At 38.6% G+C, this 15,944-nt stretch overlaps 2 long non-coding RNA genes across 5 annotated transcripts in view; one reads left to right on the top strand and one right to left on the bottom strand.

The window, feature by feature from the left end:
- LOC311438070 overlaps positions 1–6,854 on the bottom strand; it is a 27,021-nt gene extending 20,167 nt beyond the window's left edge. Inside the window, exons 1-2 of the long non-coding RNA XR_014693912.1 lie at positions 6,795–6,854; positions 1,774–1,856 (exon numbers count right to left, since the gene is read on the bottom strand). This is a non-coding gene — a long non-coding RNA (uncharacterized lncRNA). The remainder of the gene's footprint in view (positions 1–1,773; positions 1,857–6,794) is intronic.
- The window catches only part of LOC311438067, a 68,568-nt gene that overhangs the window by 12,792 nt on the left and 39,832 nt on the right, over positions 1–15,944 (top strand). For 2 of the 4 annotated variants that reach the window (XR_014693903.1, XR_014693904.1), the window contains exons 5-6: positions 8,757–8,886; positions 10,750–10,848. This is a non-coding gene — a long non-coding RNA (uncharacterized lncRNA). Of the gene's footprint in view, positions 1–8,756; positions 8,887–10,749; positions 10,849–15,475; positions 15,598–15,944 lie in introns of all 4 variants that reach the window. The other 2 variants (XR_014693906.1, XR_014693905.1) reach the window with 2 other exon arrangements.

Below are 15,944 nucleotides of genomic sequence, written 5' to 3' on the forward strand. Positions count from 1 at the left end.
TTTTGATTGATTGCTAAAGCTTTGTTTGGATTATTTGCTGAAGACATTTCAGATGCCAGTAACATGATCGATAACAGAAGTTGCTATCCCTTTGTAGTTTAGTTCTCTTGTATGAAATCAGGGTGTGGTTCCCTAGAAAAAATGGGAGATTCCATCTGGAAAGAGATTCAAACTCATGCAACTGTAGATACAGATTTTAGGCCAACCTGGTCATTGTTGCCCAGAGGCTGGAGTAGAGTGTGCCTAACGTTTAGGCTTCTAATTTAAGGACTATTTAGGCATACCCTCATCTACAACTTCCAAAAAAATAGAACTGGCATCCTCATCCCAACTCCTCCAAAACAATGGTATCTTCCATTGTATTTGGGAGCAGAACTCATGACAGGTTTCCTCCCAGGCTTCCTCCTGTTCCTCAGTCTATCCTTCTGTCCTGCTGTCTGTCCTTCTCCCATCCCCATCACACAACTAACAGATGACATGACAGCCACCCTACAACTGCAGTTCAGGTGATGGGTGCAGATTTGGCTATGTGACAAGGCCATTTGTTTGTCAGACCATGTCACGGGGACATTCTCAATGCACCACTACGTTTGCCTGTTACATGATTAACATAGTATATTCTCCGTTGTATTATCAATGTGGAAGATGATAATATTTCTAGAGTAACTGTGGTGTAACTTTGCCTTTGTAAGGGGATGGATGGGGATGTCCAGGCCCCATTACTTCCGTCAAAGCCTATATGACTTGCTTGCTCCAAAAATAACTCACCCTATTGTAGAATATTAGGTCTGCGGAAACTGTTTTCTTCTTGTATTTACTAGGAGATCTGAAGGAACTGGCTTAGGGGAAGCAAATTTATTACTGCATCTAGTTCAGTTCTTGCCTACAGAGCTTGTCTCAGGTCAATGCATACACAAATTAAAATTCCCAGATGTGACAGATGGTATTTGTTTTGGGTGAGTGTTCTCAGTTGCATGCTGTATCCCTTCAAGAAGTAATCATAAAAGGAGAGCCCTTGGAAATGACAGCAGGGGGGTGGGTATATCTTTGGGGAGCTACAGGGCCTGTTTCGGGGAGCTGATTCCAGGGTCGTAAGGTATGGCAGGAGGAGAGTCCCAGTGTGGGCCTGGGAGGCTGCAGCCTACAGGGACTGCAGGACTGCTCAGAGGAGCAGACAGCAGGTCTCTGAGATAACAGAATGAACTTCCTTGGGATCAGAGGAGACTGGCAAAGTTCAGCGCAGTTCAGAAAGTTACTTCGTTATCCAAAGCTATGCCTACCAGCAAGGATCTGTCTTGGTACAATGGGCAGAGGGGAGAGTTGTTTATGAAACTGTTTTATTTCCTATATTTCCGAAGTATTCACTTTGAATTTTATTTTTTTTTTTACACTTTGAAAACTGGGTTACTTATATTTTACAAGTATTTATAAAACCTGTCCCTTCTTCAGTTTAAGCCTTTTGTCTCTTAGATTATCTTGCTGTAGAAAAGGTCTAGGCAGATTCAGGTCAACGGTCTAACCAAGCTTTTCTGAATGTTTATTATCTTCAGAGAGCCTGTCTGTAAAGGACACCCTCAGCTAATCTTTGGGGTGGCTTGCTGGTGGTTTTGGCATGATGGTATAACTGACTGTAATTTCCTGAAGGTGAAACGTTTAGCAGCTAAGTGCTTCCTTCTGTACCAACATTGCATCTTATTTCAACAGCCTCTACAGAAAAATGCGTATTTTTTCTTTTCTGGCATCTATATTTTTCTTAGCTACTCTTCTACTTACGTGCTTAACTCTGTAAAGCGTGTGATGACTCAGCTTGTCTGAAACATGTGGTTCTTTTCTTTACGGTGCAAATAGGAAGAGACCTAAGGAACAAAGTTGAATTTGACTGATTGTGGGCAGCAGGACCCTTCCTCTGCTTCACAGAATTTGCCAGGATTGTGAGGAAGTGGGATCTAGTGTCTTAAGGGTAGGTTTCTCAGCCATATATAGGACTAGAGAAGTATTTACATTATATCGTCATTTAGGACTATAGTGAGTTTTTCCCCAGCTCGTTCCAATTCTTGTTGCTCAGCTTGCAGTTTTCACACTCACACTGGTTTCATTCACAGACATGCACAATTCCTCACATGGGAGACAATCCGCATGAAAAACTCATCGTAGTTTTTTAGATCATAACATTATTTAGGGCTGTAGGGAATGTGGGGATGGTTGCTTGATATGCAGCAGTGCATCTTATCAGCAGGTGCCCTTGCCTTGTTCAGCAAACAATAGTTCTATTCCTTTCCTGGCAGGTGGTCTCAGAACTACAAGTGTTCAGTGCATCTGGTCCTAGTGCTTGGGAACTGCATCAGCATAAAGACAGCCATGTCTAACTACTAACAAATAAAAAAATGTAGCGGAAGAATCCTTCATGCCCTGACTGCTTTCAAGTCATGTACTATTCCTGAGCTCCTGGGCTCATTGTGTAGTGAGCCAGTTACTGTTTGCTGTTCTCTGCAAAACTCAAAACGACCTTTTAAAAAAGGTTCTTCCTCACCTAAAAGCATGTATTTACTGGGCTTTTCTCATCTAAAGAAAATACGGCAGGAAGATAAAGAATTAAAACTATAAACCCCCATAATAAAGAAACAAAAGGCAGTGAGTAAATCATCAGTGGTGTTTATTGATTCAGAGAGGTGGGAAAAAATTAAGAGAGTATTTCACAGTCACTGTCAGTCTTAAGGTTGACAAGCCGTAAGCCAAGGATATAAAAGGCACATCCAAACATTATGACCATGATCTCCAATCTAAGAAGGACCTGGAAGATGTTACAAGGACATGACAGCTGCTGTCCTTGTTTGTCATGGCCAGGCTACTTAGTGCTTGTGAATATGAAAGAATGAGCTTAAAAGAATGAGTTAAATCTATGAGAGAATGACTGTGAGTGAAATGAGTTTTGACTGAAATAAAATTCCCTTTCCTTCCTTTTTGGTTTCTTGCTGAGTTTATTCATACTAGTTGTCCAACAGCAGCACCAAAAGTTAAATTGAGAAGCACAAAACCATGTTTACACTGTATTAGTAACACTGATGTTATGACATTTAGGGGAGGCAGGAGAAGATGCTCATAATGTTTGAATATTTGGTATTTGTAATGCAAAGCTTAAGAATGAAGAAGGGGGGGGACATCATTATTAGTCCTTTCCTTGACATGTCAGTAGGCAGTTAAGGATGTCCTGTCACAATTCATTCAACATTAAAAATGCAAATTCTTTTGAGAGGTGGCTGCTTCTATTAACAGCAGTTACAGTCGATGAAGTTCATTTTTGAGAAGCAATGCTGCATTTCCTAAAGTGCATTGCTTACAGTTAAATGTAGTGGTTTTATAACATTTGATTTTCATTGTGTGCCATGTTTCTCAGCTTCAACATAGTATTAGAGTGAAGTGTAGAATACACAGTACTCAGTTTGCTTTTGGGTCAAATACTATATAAATTAGATCTGTGCAGCCGTAGCCTTAGATTGTTCTTGCTGCTAAGCATTTGCTGAGGCTCTAAGTGTGTGTTTGTGCGTAGAAAAGGAGACATACCCACATTCACAAACTGAAACAAGACAGAGACAGAGACATGGGACTTTGGAGTGGAAAACATGAACATCTAGATCACTGGGCTGGTGAATTTCCTCTAAGCATGGTGGGAAGGGCACTGTTGTGGTGCTCAGCACTGGGTTTATGAAATGCTCTGTGCTCATTGCAGTGTCACAGACCCCTCTGTGCCAATGGGAATTTTGCCTGCTATGAGCCATTAATACCGAGGTCACCATCTGCTTGTTTCTGTTTCTCGGTGAAGGCAAGGACTGTCTTTTTCACATTAAGTGGATCTGCAGCCAATGTTTTCTTGTTGTCATTTTAATATCTTTATTAAAGAAAGAGAAAGGGCCTGTATCAAATAAATAATTTGATAATAATTATCCGAGAGTGTTTGTGCCCGTTAGTAGTCCAGGAAAAGCTGTCAGGTTTTGTAATCCTGAAACCAGTAGTTTGTACAATAGAGTCTGTTGCATTTGAAAAGGTGACAGCCCAAAGTCTTCCTGTGTATTACAGCTCTATGAATGTGCTGATGTATTTTTCCACAGGACAGTATTGCCCTTAAAACATTAGTCACTGGCACTCACTATCTTCTGTAACACAGGGGGCATAATGCTGCTGGCTGATACAGGGAAGACAAACACACATTATATACTCATTTGTACTCGCTTTGCATAGATTTAAAACATAACCATTTTTATTTTATAAAAGTTCAATCTTGTTTGTCCAGGTGCACTAATTATAAAAGGTTCAAAGCAATTGACAATGCATTTGTCTAAGTTAAAACATCAGTGACTGTCATCAGCTCAGAGACATACAGATCAATTCAATACAGGACCAAGCACTCTTCAAATGGATATTAACTGGCAGTGCTTGTGATGTGAACTGCTGGACAGTCCTGACACTTATTCCAGGAAGGCGTTAGCAAAATTGTACCTCACAGCACAAAAAACCCCCACAGTATTTCTGCCTAGCATGCAGGAGATCTTGATTTGTATTGCAAGTTGCAAAAATCCAAGATTCATCAAAATATCAAGGTTTTTGTGTGCTCCATCAGCCTTTTGAATCTTTTGAGATGCCTGCTATTTATAATGCACCTTAGTCATTAGATTGTGGAGGCTGCTTTCTAATGACTTTTAAAGTTGGAGAGTCAATGGAAATAGCACAATTAACATGATAATACTTATTTTAAAACTAACCTTCTGTCAACAAAAAGCCCCTTAGAGCTGCTAGTTTTGCTTGTTGGCTGTCATGCCTCTTGTCCCTGGGGAAACCATCCCTGGCTGGTTGTGCTGTGCTGTGACACTGACAGCTTTTTGCTGCAGGGAATCTCACATATTTTCCCCAGGTAAAGAGACAGCAACATGATGTCATTTAAGCTGTTTTGGGGAGCAGACACAGCAAGACGGGCAAACCAAAAAATGCAAATGTGCAGAGGTGGAACTGTATGGCTCACAGTACTACCAAGCATCTCTGAGATGCCTTTATTCTATTCCTGGCTCAGTCATTGTCCTATGCCATTGTGCACTACTAAATTAACCTTGTTCAGTGACTGCAGCACCATTTGTAAAATGGGAATGATAATGCTTAGCACCACAAAGGGGCAGTGTAATTCTTTGCTAATTAATATTTATAAAGTGCCAGATTCTCCATTGCTCTGCACCTTTGCAGTCATTTACATCTGTGCAAAATGAGGACAAAGTGGCTGAAAAATGCTGCTGTATTTCATACCCACTCTATGCTAGGGTGAAGGGCTGTGCAAGGATTACAGCAGTGGAGAGTGTCTCAAATAATTTTCAAGATACTTTTGCCTGTAGGCATAGATCTATTAACTCAAGAGTGGAAGCATCTGTAATAGGTATTTCCAAACGTCCCCTTCTCAGACTGTGGCACACAAAATGTTAGTGTGATGTTTGTTAAGATGGAAACTTTCAGGACACTTATTACTTCACAGCAAGCTACTTGTTTGCATGTTCTTATGTCCTAAGGTAGCTTAAAAAGGATTAAACCATATTCTATTTACCGTGGAAGTGTAAAAAATCATATTTTAGCATAGCTTTGCAATAACTCCTTTGTACCTTCAGATGTTTTGATAAGGTTAGTGATCACGTAAATGCATACTTCTCTTGTTGCAATATTGTAGCAAGAGTTTTAGGGGTGATAAAGAACACTGGAGTACAATGATCCAAAAGAAGTCAAAACTTCCAGGTTTTGATCCTTTACTGTGTTTCCTTGTTATAAAAGAAGCCTTTGGAAGTGAGGGTACCAGGAATATTTACCTTCTGGAAATCTTGTAGATGTCCCTGACAAGTTAATAGAATCAATACTTGGTCATGATTCTCTGTTAGGCAGCCTGGAAGACAGCAAGACAAGCTACCATCTTAATTAATTGACAAAAATGGGTAAAGAAAACACGTAACAGAAAAATCATGAAGTTACCACAGTGAGGTGTCTTTTCTGTCATTTGGTGAGAGGATCTTGGCAGACCCATTTTGGCAGGCTGACTCTAATAAATGCTGGTTTGCTCTGCATAGCCTAGCTTTTTTTGCAGCTAAACATAAAACTTTTTAAATCTTACTACATGACATATTCTAAGCCATAAGGGAATGAGCAAGGAGTGTCAGTAGTTTTGGATACAGGAAAATAAAGTTTGTTATTTACTAGCTTATGTAGCTAATGTTCTTGTAGGTTGAATGGAGTAGGTGACTGCAGTTTTATTCCTACTCAGTTCAGATCTCACTTGCAAAATTGTGGAAAGAAGAAATTTTGCTCACTTTTTGTCTGCTTGTCCTTCTCAGCACTTTGTTTTCCATGCAGCAGTGGCCAGAATCATGTGTGTGTTAATCACAAAATTGCTTTCGTGCACATTCTTAATGCCTCTTTGATTATGGGCCTGTCACCAAAAGCCTAGCTGTTCAGAATACTTTCTGATTAATCATGCTCTTCTCATCAGACACTTCACTTGTAGAGTATCAGATAATGATCGTCCTCACTGAGAGTTAAAGGTTTCCCAATAAATAGAAACTGTGACTGTTGGGAACCCAGACAGTGTGGTGTCCGTTAATTAAAGTAATGTGAAACTATTCAGTGAGGGGTTTGTCTCTAGAAGAGTATCACACCAGAATACCCTTTCTGGTTCCAAGCAAGAAAATGTAAGAAAAACACCAGATGAGGTGATACAAAGTAAGCATAAGCATGATCAGGAAGTATGAGTCGATATTAAATGAATGCCCTACCTTGCAGGCTTTGTAATGCAGGCTTCCATCTGCTGTTTCTGCATGAAAAGAAATGTGTTTTCTTTTGACATCTGTTCTGTGTTTGTGTTTGCTCGTGGAATGCGTCATCTAACTGAAATAATCCACTCACCCTGTCATAAAGATGAGAACAGAGGCCTGCATCCTATTCCGTCTATCTTGTGGAGCCCCAGCAGTCAAGTGCTATAAAACTTGTTCCTTGTCCTGTCTAGAGCTCAAGGAACAGGATTTCTATGGCTTGTCTGTAGACACTCTTCTACATTTTGAAACCATAATAGTAGGCATTTTTTGTTATAGGTGAAGATTAGCCAGTTAGAACATAGCACATTACTCTCTCAATATCCTTTAGTTAATAAATAAATAAATGAATAGAATTCCAGAAGGGAAAACTGAGTGGACTCACGGGGCAGGGAGGAAAGAGCAAAAATTTGTCTGCTGTATAAATATTCTGAAGATTCAGGTCCTTGTGCTGTTTCCCCCAGCCTTGATATTTAGCCTCTGAAGGAATACCTACTTGATTTGCAAAGCTGCAAGATACAGGGACATAAAAAATCTGAGAACTCCAATTCCAATGAGGTGTTGATGAACATATTAAACATTGTAGATAGGATTATTATGTATGCATGTCATAGATATATTTTAAAGGCTACAGATCAGAGATCAAAATAGTGAGCCATCGGTGATCAGTCAACATAAATAATGGTATCAGTTAGTGTATGATAGACTTCTACCAGGGAAGGTCTTCAGGTCTTGAACAAAATGAGATTACCATGATTTTCCTCATCAAAATGAGAGCTTATCCTAGTGACCAAATTGCTGCGATTTAGCAAGTTACTGCATAGTGCCTGACTTGCAGTATTGTTTATGAATTCATGCTTAGCCTGTGGCAAACAAAAAGCAAATTTAATTGTATTTAGTCAGCAATGAAGGAATCTTAAACTGAAACAGATTTTGCTCATGGTGAGAGCAGAATAAATGTAAATGCACACAGTGTGGTTCAGTTGAGTCACAGTAACCTGTTAGACCATATCAAGGTGATTATATATATTAGTCCTTATTCTGCTCCAAAGTGCAGGCCACACAGAGAACAGAGAAGCAGTGTATTACTGTATCTGATATAAAACTCTTGAATTTCAGGGTACTGCTGCTTAGTTTCTGCTTTTCCAGTGACTTGAAACATGATAAGAAAAAAATTCCAGACTCTGCACCTTAGCTTCTCCAAATGTTGTCAGTGGATAATAATTCTCAGCTGCCCTGGTAAAACATCTTTATATCCTCTGATTAAAGGTCAAATTTAAAGATTTACCTTCTATAAAGACAAATTCATTCAGTCTTTGTTATATATCAGATTTTTTTATGAATAGGTCCTGTAACTGAGAAAAATCCTCAATATTATTAAGTAACTGACTAAAACTAAAATGCATCTTAAGTGTGGCTAAAAACAGATATACCTTTAATCAGATTAACGAAGCTTGTTTGAGGGTAAAAATGACCCCTATATGACGAGTTAGTGTGAGACTTACACACCAGTTTAACTCCATTGAGATTTTTTTTTTTTTTTTTTGCAGCACAGTGACTTCCTGGAACCATGGCTAATCATTTCATTTGTGTTTCCTTGACCAGAGCTAAAATTCACAGGAATGGTAGCCTGTTCTGCTCTAGACACAATGATAATAATCCAGTCAAAACTAATATTCCTTCACAATAAACTAGATAACAGGATTGTCAGGCACAGATGCTTCTTTCTAATCCTTTAGGGGTCAGGGGGAGAAATCATGCATGCAATTTGTTTCTGTTCTCATAGGGCATTTAGAAGGAAAACTGGGCTGGTTTTTTACATGCACACTCCATAACATGTTTCCTGAGAGATGGAAGGTTACAGATCTGCACCTAGCAGGTGGAGCAGAAAATGTTAATTGTGAGATGTCTTTTATTCTTTGGCAGTTGGTTGCAGTCCTCTGACTTCTGCACAGAGGAACTTTCCACTTGGTAACGAGCTCTTCTTGTGGACTCTTGACCCTGGATTTGTCCTGGAATGTGGCAACGTCTAGTATGGTCACTGAACACCTTGCAGGTAGGAAGAGAGACTTTGAATGTGGCTATTGTGGAGGTAGAGTGCAGAACAGGGCACATCCACGTGTGGAGTAAGATTGTCATCTGAAATGAAAGAGGCGCAATGAAATGAAAACTGAGGGGAAAAGGTTTAATTTAGGAGCTATCTTTGGAACTTTAAACAAGTCATTTATTTTCCTGCTAAATGTCTCCAAGTTTCAATACAGTTTTTGTAAGTTGGAATTTACTGTTTAAATTATACTTACACATTTGAACACATTTTAAATCCATTCATTAAAGTCTTTAAATGTACAATTGAAATTACTTTAATCTGAAACGCAGCCTTAACAGAACCATTATTTAGCAAGTCTCTGCAGTCTGCCCAGATCTGCTGAAACAAGGAAAATATTGTTTGAGCTGCTCCATTTGAGGAAAGAATGGCCTGAGTATCTTTCCCAAACTTTAAGAAATTGAGAGAATTAGGAATTGGAGGTAAAACTAGATGAGTTCCTACAAGCCTCGTGGGGGACATTCAGACTCTTTATTGAGTCTCTCATTATCCCACAATGAGCTGTTTAAGGAGTTAAACTGGTTAGAAAAAGAATGGAGAGTTCAGATTTTCCCTTCAGAAAGTATCTGAATTTTACAAAAAAGGTATCTGAATGATTCTACCTACTTCGTTCACCTTTACTTCTGAAAACCAGAGTAGCTCCCATCTGTTCATTGAGCTTCCTCATTGAGGTGCTTCACACCAGCTTCCTCTAAGACAAATTACCCATAGAAAAGTTTCATTTCAGAAGTTACTCTTCCTCTTCCTTGAGGTTCTTTTTGCAAACTATTACTACTTTTTTTTTTTTCTTCTTTTTTTTTAATGCCTTTTCAGAAAGCCCCTTTCCTTTCCCCATCTTTTTTATTTCCTCCCTTCTCCTTCACTTGCTTTGTGTGAACTTTTCTTTTTCTGTGAAGCAGGGGAGCTTGCAGATTTTTCTTGCTTTATTTCTTGTATAAATACAGTATCTTTTTAGCAGTTCATGTAGTTTGCTTTAAAGAAAAATTTTCATGAGCATAAATGATCACATTATTCCCCTCCCCAGATGTGTAGGTACAGCATAAAAATCAGTAAGCATTGCTTTAAAAATGAGCGATCTTTTATGTACTCGTTAAGGTAGCTGCTTCAAGATTTTCATCTGCACCTGACCATGAAGTTCTGGGTTCTACTTTGGTACCCAGTTGTGTTTGGTGGCAGACTGTTAACATTTCCTCTTGTAAAAATTAGTTCAAAAGTATAATAGTCCTGAAAGTGGCATTGGGCATTTCAAACCTAATGGTCCATCCCGGAGGGGTGTAAGAAATCAAGGACTACTGTGTGGATAGAAAGTCGCTATTAGCATGATCTTAAGGTTGGAAATTAATTATCACCTTTAACTCTGTTGCATCTTGCATGTAAATTCATTAACAAAAAATGATCTAAGAGCATTTAAGTCAATGCTGCTTGTGTAAGGATCACAGATGAAAAGAAAGTCAAACTCTTCTGTCCTCTTCATACTCCCTTTATTACTGTTTATTTTCTCCTCTGATTTTGTTCTGACTTTTAATTCACCAGTGTCACTTAAATGAAATCATAAATGACTGACTCCATTTTTCTCATTTATTCATTCATTCAAGTAAAGTATGAGGGGTTAGGAAGTATGTGCTCTGTAATTCACTGCACTTGAAAGCAGGGGTAATCTGAACTTCTCATTGTGGGAAGCCAGCAGAAAGGTCATAGAATTTGCTGCTTCCTCTTACAGCAGTTGGGAGGATGGAGGCAGATGGCTAGATCTGTTGATTTTTCTAGTGGAACAACTCATTGTCCATTTAATTATTTCTCCTTCTTTCTGTAAAGCAGAGAATGTCTGCATTGAACATTTTCCATATTGCACCGAAACTGAATTGCAGTCAGAATGACCTGGAAAGAAGAGCTCAGGACGGGGAATCAGAATCCGTGAGTGCTGTTCCTTACTTTGCTGCAGACACCTTAGATAAGCATTAACAACCCACGAGTTTTCTTTAGAATTCGTACTTGTAAAATATTTAACCCACAAATAAAATACAAGATTTAATTTATTTATCTTCACCAACACTAAGTACTTGGTGAATAGGAGGTACTAGAAAAATGCAAGGTGTTAATTCTTGTGAGATTTTAAGAAGATGAGACTGAATGATAATTTTTTCTTCTCTGAAGTTTTATGTGCACTTAATTTTATCACTAATTATTTTCAAGTAAAAACTGATACTTCTACCTTTAAAAAGAAAAAAAAAAATCATGACCCAGAACTTCTTCAGAACATTTTATACTTCTATTGTCTGAGCTGAGATAGATAATGAATTTCTGTATGGTAATGTGAGGTATTGTTATTGTATATTGGTTGTTTTACCCATTTGTTGGAAAGCTTAGGAATGGTTGATCACTGCAGACCTGACTGTGCTTTTCCATGACTGGGCTTTTCATGCCTGCCTGCCTTTCGGCATCTTACATATGCTAGCAAACACAGAACATACCGGCTTTTGTTCTTGGTCTTCGGATCATATCTTTTTCATGGAAACTATCTTTCAGTCATCACAAAGAAAAAAAAAAAAGTGTGTAGCTGTTTAAGGGGAAGAGAAGGTAGCCCATTTCTTAGTGCCTTAGTTGTAGTCTATTCTCAGGCTTCTCTGTACGAGCAGGCCTTTATAAAAAATAAAAATAAAGGTCTCTCTTTACTATGTTCATAGACTTTCAAGGAGATTGGCTTGGTCACAGAATCCACAGTGACATAGCTCAGTGGCTTTTCAAGGATTAGAGTGGTCTGTGATGAGCAAGATGGTGATGAAAGAATGGATAGTTGGTAATTTTGGTGAATCTCTGTAAGCATTTGCTATATATCTTTTTTTAGTGTATCTGATTACCCATTTTATTATTGATGTAGACGCAGTTATGATTTGCATTTTCTGGGAGAGTAAATGTGTAATGCTATAAATTATTCATTACAAGTGTATTTCAGTCAGAGTGGGAGATAATAAATGACAAGAAAAATAGTAGTAAAGGCAATGAAACCTGTATTAGAGACCATTCTTGCTAAGGTACTGGCAGTCCTAAGAGATTGCCCCAAGTTGCCCACAAATATATTCTGCTTCCCTTTATTAGAAAAAGGCATTTCCATTAGGCAGTGCATATTATTGATACCCGGTGGAGCAACTTAAGTAAGGTTTAAGCAGAATTGGCACTTTCTGAATGATACAGAGTTGCACTAATGTGTAACCACATTACCACTGGTTTGTTTTTTCACCTCTAAATCTTGCTGAATAAACTCATTCCTCCAATCAAAATGGGAGCTTAATTTTGGCAGGACTGATTCACATCATAACAATTTAAGGGCTTATTTAAATGCAAAATGTATTTAAAATGCATTTATAAGTAACCATGGAGGTTTTTTGTTTGTTTGTTTTATGTTGAAGTTGAAAAATCTTGGCTATGTTTAAGTAAGCATTTTAATTAAGGGGAGTTTGTTCTGTCTGTGAGCCTATGGCTGTCATTGCTAATACTTAATTAACATTCTAATATCTTAGCCAGCATGGGGTTAAAGTCAGGCTGTACAATAATCTCTGGCATTGCTTGTTACCTTGTATAATACAAAAAACACTAATCCCAGAATTCAGACACTGCAAAATTGGAAAAAGTAGAGTGTTTTGGTCCCCAAAGCTCAAATACCGAAATTGTACACAAAACTTAATGAAGATATCAAGAGAAAAAATAACATTTTGGAAACAAGGATAGATCCATCCTTTTTCTGACCTTGGAATACTAATATCTTACTAATCTATCAGAGAAATTCATTCCTAGTGCTAGGTCCTGTTTCTCCAGAGTTTTACCTGTGTAGTGCATGTAACAGAATTTGGGAAGAGAATTCACTTTTGTTTGTAATATTGTAGGACAATTCAGAATGCAAGGCAGCAGAGGAGGCTTCTAGACCAACCTCCTGCTCAGAGCAGGGTCAGCTATGGGGTTGCTAAGCTGAGTCTTGAAAACTGCAAAGGATGGAGACAGCACAGCCTCTCTGGGCAGCTTGTTCTGCTGCCTGACTGCCTTCACGGAAAAAGGTTTCTCCTTATATCCAGTCTGAACCTCTTGTCCCAGTTTACGCCCATTGCACCATGCAGTGCTGTGAAGAGTCTGGTTGTCCCTCCTGTAAGTTCCTGTAGGTGCAGGCAGGCTGTTACTAGGTCTCCTGAAGGTCAGTCTCTCCTCTTCTCCAGCTGAACAAGCCCAGCTTGCTCATCCTCTCCTCACGGGACAAGTGCTGCAGTCCCCAACAATCTTGGTAGCCCTTTACTGAACATGTTATTTTTCCCGTTCTGTGGAACTACAGCTGGAATCAACATTGGAGATATGCTCTAACGTGCATAACAGAGGCAGATAATTGCTTCCTTTGATCCACCATCTGCAGTGTTAGTACAGCCCAGGGGTGCTGTTGGCTTTCTTTGCTGCCAGGGCACACTGTTAAGCATGGTGTCCACCAAGGTTCCCTGGACCTGTTCAGCACAGCCGCTTTCCTGCTTACCAGGAGGCAATACTGGAAAGGTCAGAACAGAAAATGAAGACGTGAAATATTTTATTCCAATTTCCAAACAGGACATTTTGACATATTTTTTGTTCCTTCTATTTTCTTTGAACAATGAAAACCCGATTACATTGATCTAATTTTGCAAAGAGCTGGGGTTATGACAGAATTGAACATCATTCTGCCTGCATTTCTTAAATTAGTTGTAACTACCAACCTGTCCTTCTGTTCAGGAAGGTCTTCTTTCAAAAGGTTTAAATAATATTATTGCTTTTATTCAGTTGAGTTTGATTGATACCAGTTATGTTTCTCATATTTTATCGAGAAATTATGGGAGAGGAAAATATAATACGTAAATTGCTTGTGCAGAAAGAGAAAAGGCAAAACAAGGAAAAGTGAAGTAAAAATAGTATCTATCATAAGTCCAGCAGTTATTCTTTGGCAACTGACTTGCAAAACAGGCAGAATTTGTATGTATAAATCATACTGGTAAATAAATGAAGCACTTATGCAAGCATTTTGTGCAGGACTCTGTAGACTTCATAGCTTGTTGTTTTGCCATTTGTAATGAGAAAGGACAACAGATTGGAAGAAGCCAGCATTAAACCATAAATTAATGAACCATAATGTCTTTAAATCCCATTGTGAGCTAATGTTAGATTGTCATTGGTTAAATGCTTTCAAGGACTGATATTAATAACACTCCAAAGCAAGAGATGTCAGTTCCCTAATGGAATGGGGCCATTCAAGCAATATATTTGAAGACTGGTCAGCAAGCTAGCAAGAGCAAAATGTATGCATGGAGACAAGGGAAAAGGAAAATCAGAGGATCAACATTTAATCCGTCCATTTCAGATTCTCAGAGATCAGAGGAAAAAACAGTTTTTCACAAGAACAGTTTGTCCTGCTGGGCTTGTATGATGCTGCAGTTCCAGGAAAAAATAAAAAGAAACAGGGGAAGATTATTACTACAGTGCTGCTCTGAGAATGAAATAAAGGAAAAGAAATTTCCTTCCCCCTAATTACAAAACAGAAGTTGCTAAAATATCTTTGTCTTTCAATCTATGCTAACATTCATCCCACGGGGATTTAAAAGATTTTCTCACTAAACTCACTTCACTCCCCGTCCTTATGGACAGCCATCCATTTCTCCTATGTTCCACAGCAGTTGTTTAAGAAATAGAGATTGGAAATAAAGAAGAAACAACTCTTCAAATGAAAATACAGGGGTATGGTAGTAGAATGTGATGAGTTTAGCCAGTTCCTGGAATAATAACTAGATTTTTTCTGGAAAAGTAATAAGACTGTACTGGAAGCCATATACTTCTCAGTCTGTATAATGTCAGAGTATTTCTCTTTCATCTTGGGGAGGTAAAATTACATTTGGGGCAGAACTCTCTGGTCAACAGAGGTACAGCCTCTTTCTCTGTCTTTCTACTGTTATGATCAATAAGTGCTTAAATGTTCTCTTAGGCCAGAAACCATTTTCTCTGAGCTAAGTTAGCCATGATAAAAAAACAAAATCAGTGTGGGGTCAGACAATACGGTGTTAGCAGCATGCTGCACTGAGGAAGCTGTGAGATAGTTCTGAAGGACAAATAGGGTGCTGGAGGCTTTAGTATTGCTTGAAAGGAGTGAAGCTGACTTATATTAATTCTTGGAAGGTGTGGGGAAGGCTGAGGTAGGGGAATGTTTGATATTTATATTCAGGGAACTATTGGAAGCTCTGTTTCTGGGTAATGAAATTGCTCACGTATTTACCACAGGCACTGGCATAGTGTGTACCCAGGCAACATCTTGACATCTGTTGTTACAAAAAAAAGGATACTTTTGTGAGACAGGAATGAAGAAAATGCTTCTATTTTAAATTGAGCTGTGAATATTACAGTGTGAGTGATCCAGTGATAACCAGTTGCTGTCTGTTAAGTGTATTTCAGCTGTTAAAAAAAAAAAAAAAAAAAAAAAAAAAGAAAGAAAAAAACAAACAGACCAAACCAAAGTCTTGTTTTGACACTGATTTCCACATCGCAGGGCTTCATTGCTGATTCATACTTGGCCTATGAACATACACCACTACAAATGTTGTGAAACCAGTGTCACATCTTTTCACTACTGCAAGAGAGGATCAGCAGATCATGCCATTCCGGTGAAGTGTAAGTAGATTTACAGCCCCCATAATTAAGTTGGGCTATGTAGATGCATCCTTTGGAAGCTGTTTTATGTGTGCCAAGGACCACTCCCTCCTCTAGCACACTGTATGACTTGGATGGTTGTGGCTGAGCCTTTGTCATGGTTTCAAGGTCACTTCATAATACGGAGTTGATTACATGATTATTCTGCCTTTATTAATACATTGATGTCAGATTTCTTTCTTTGAAAAGGGAAAAAAGAAAAACGCCCTGTGTATCCACAGTGAACTATTCTAACCAAACAGTAAATTTACAATAGCCAGAAAGATAATATAGTGAATGCACAGTGGGGTCTTGTTCCAGTTAAACTT

This window comes from Aythya ferina (assembly GCF_964211825.1).
Source record: "Aythya ferina genome assembly, chromosome: 5".
NCBI lineage: Eukaryota > Metazoa > Chordata > Aves > Anseriformes > Anatidae > Aythya > Aythya ferina.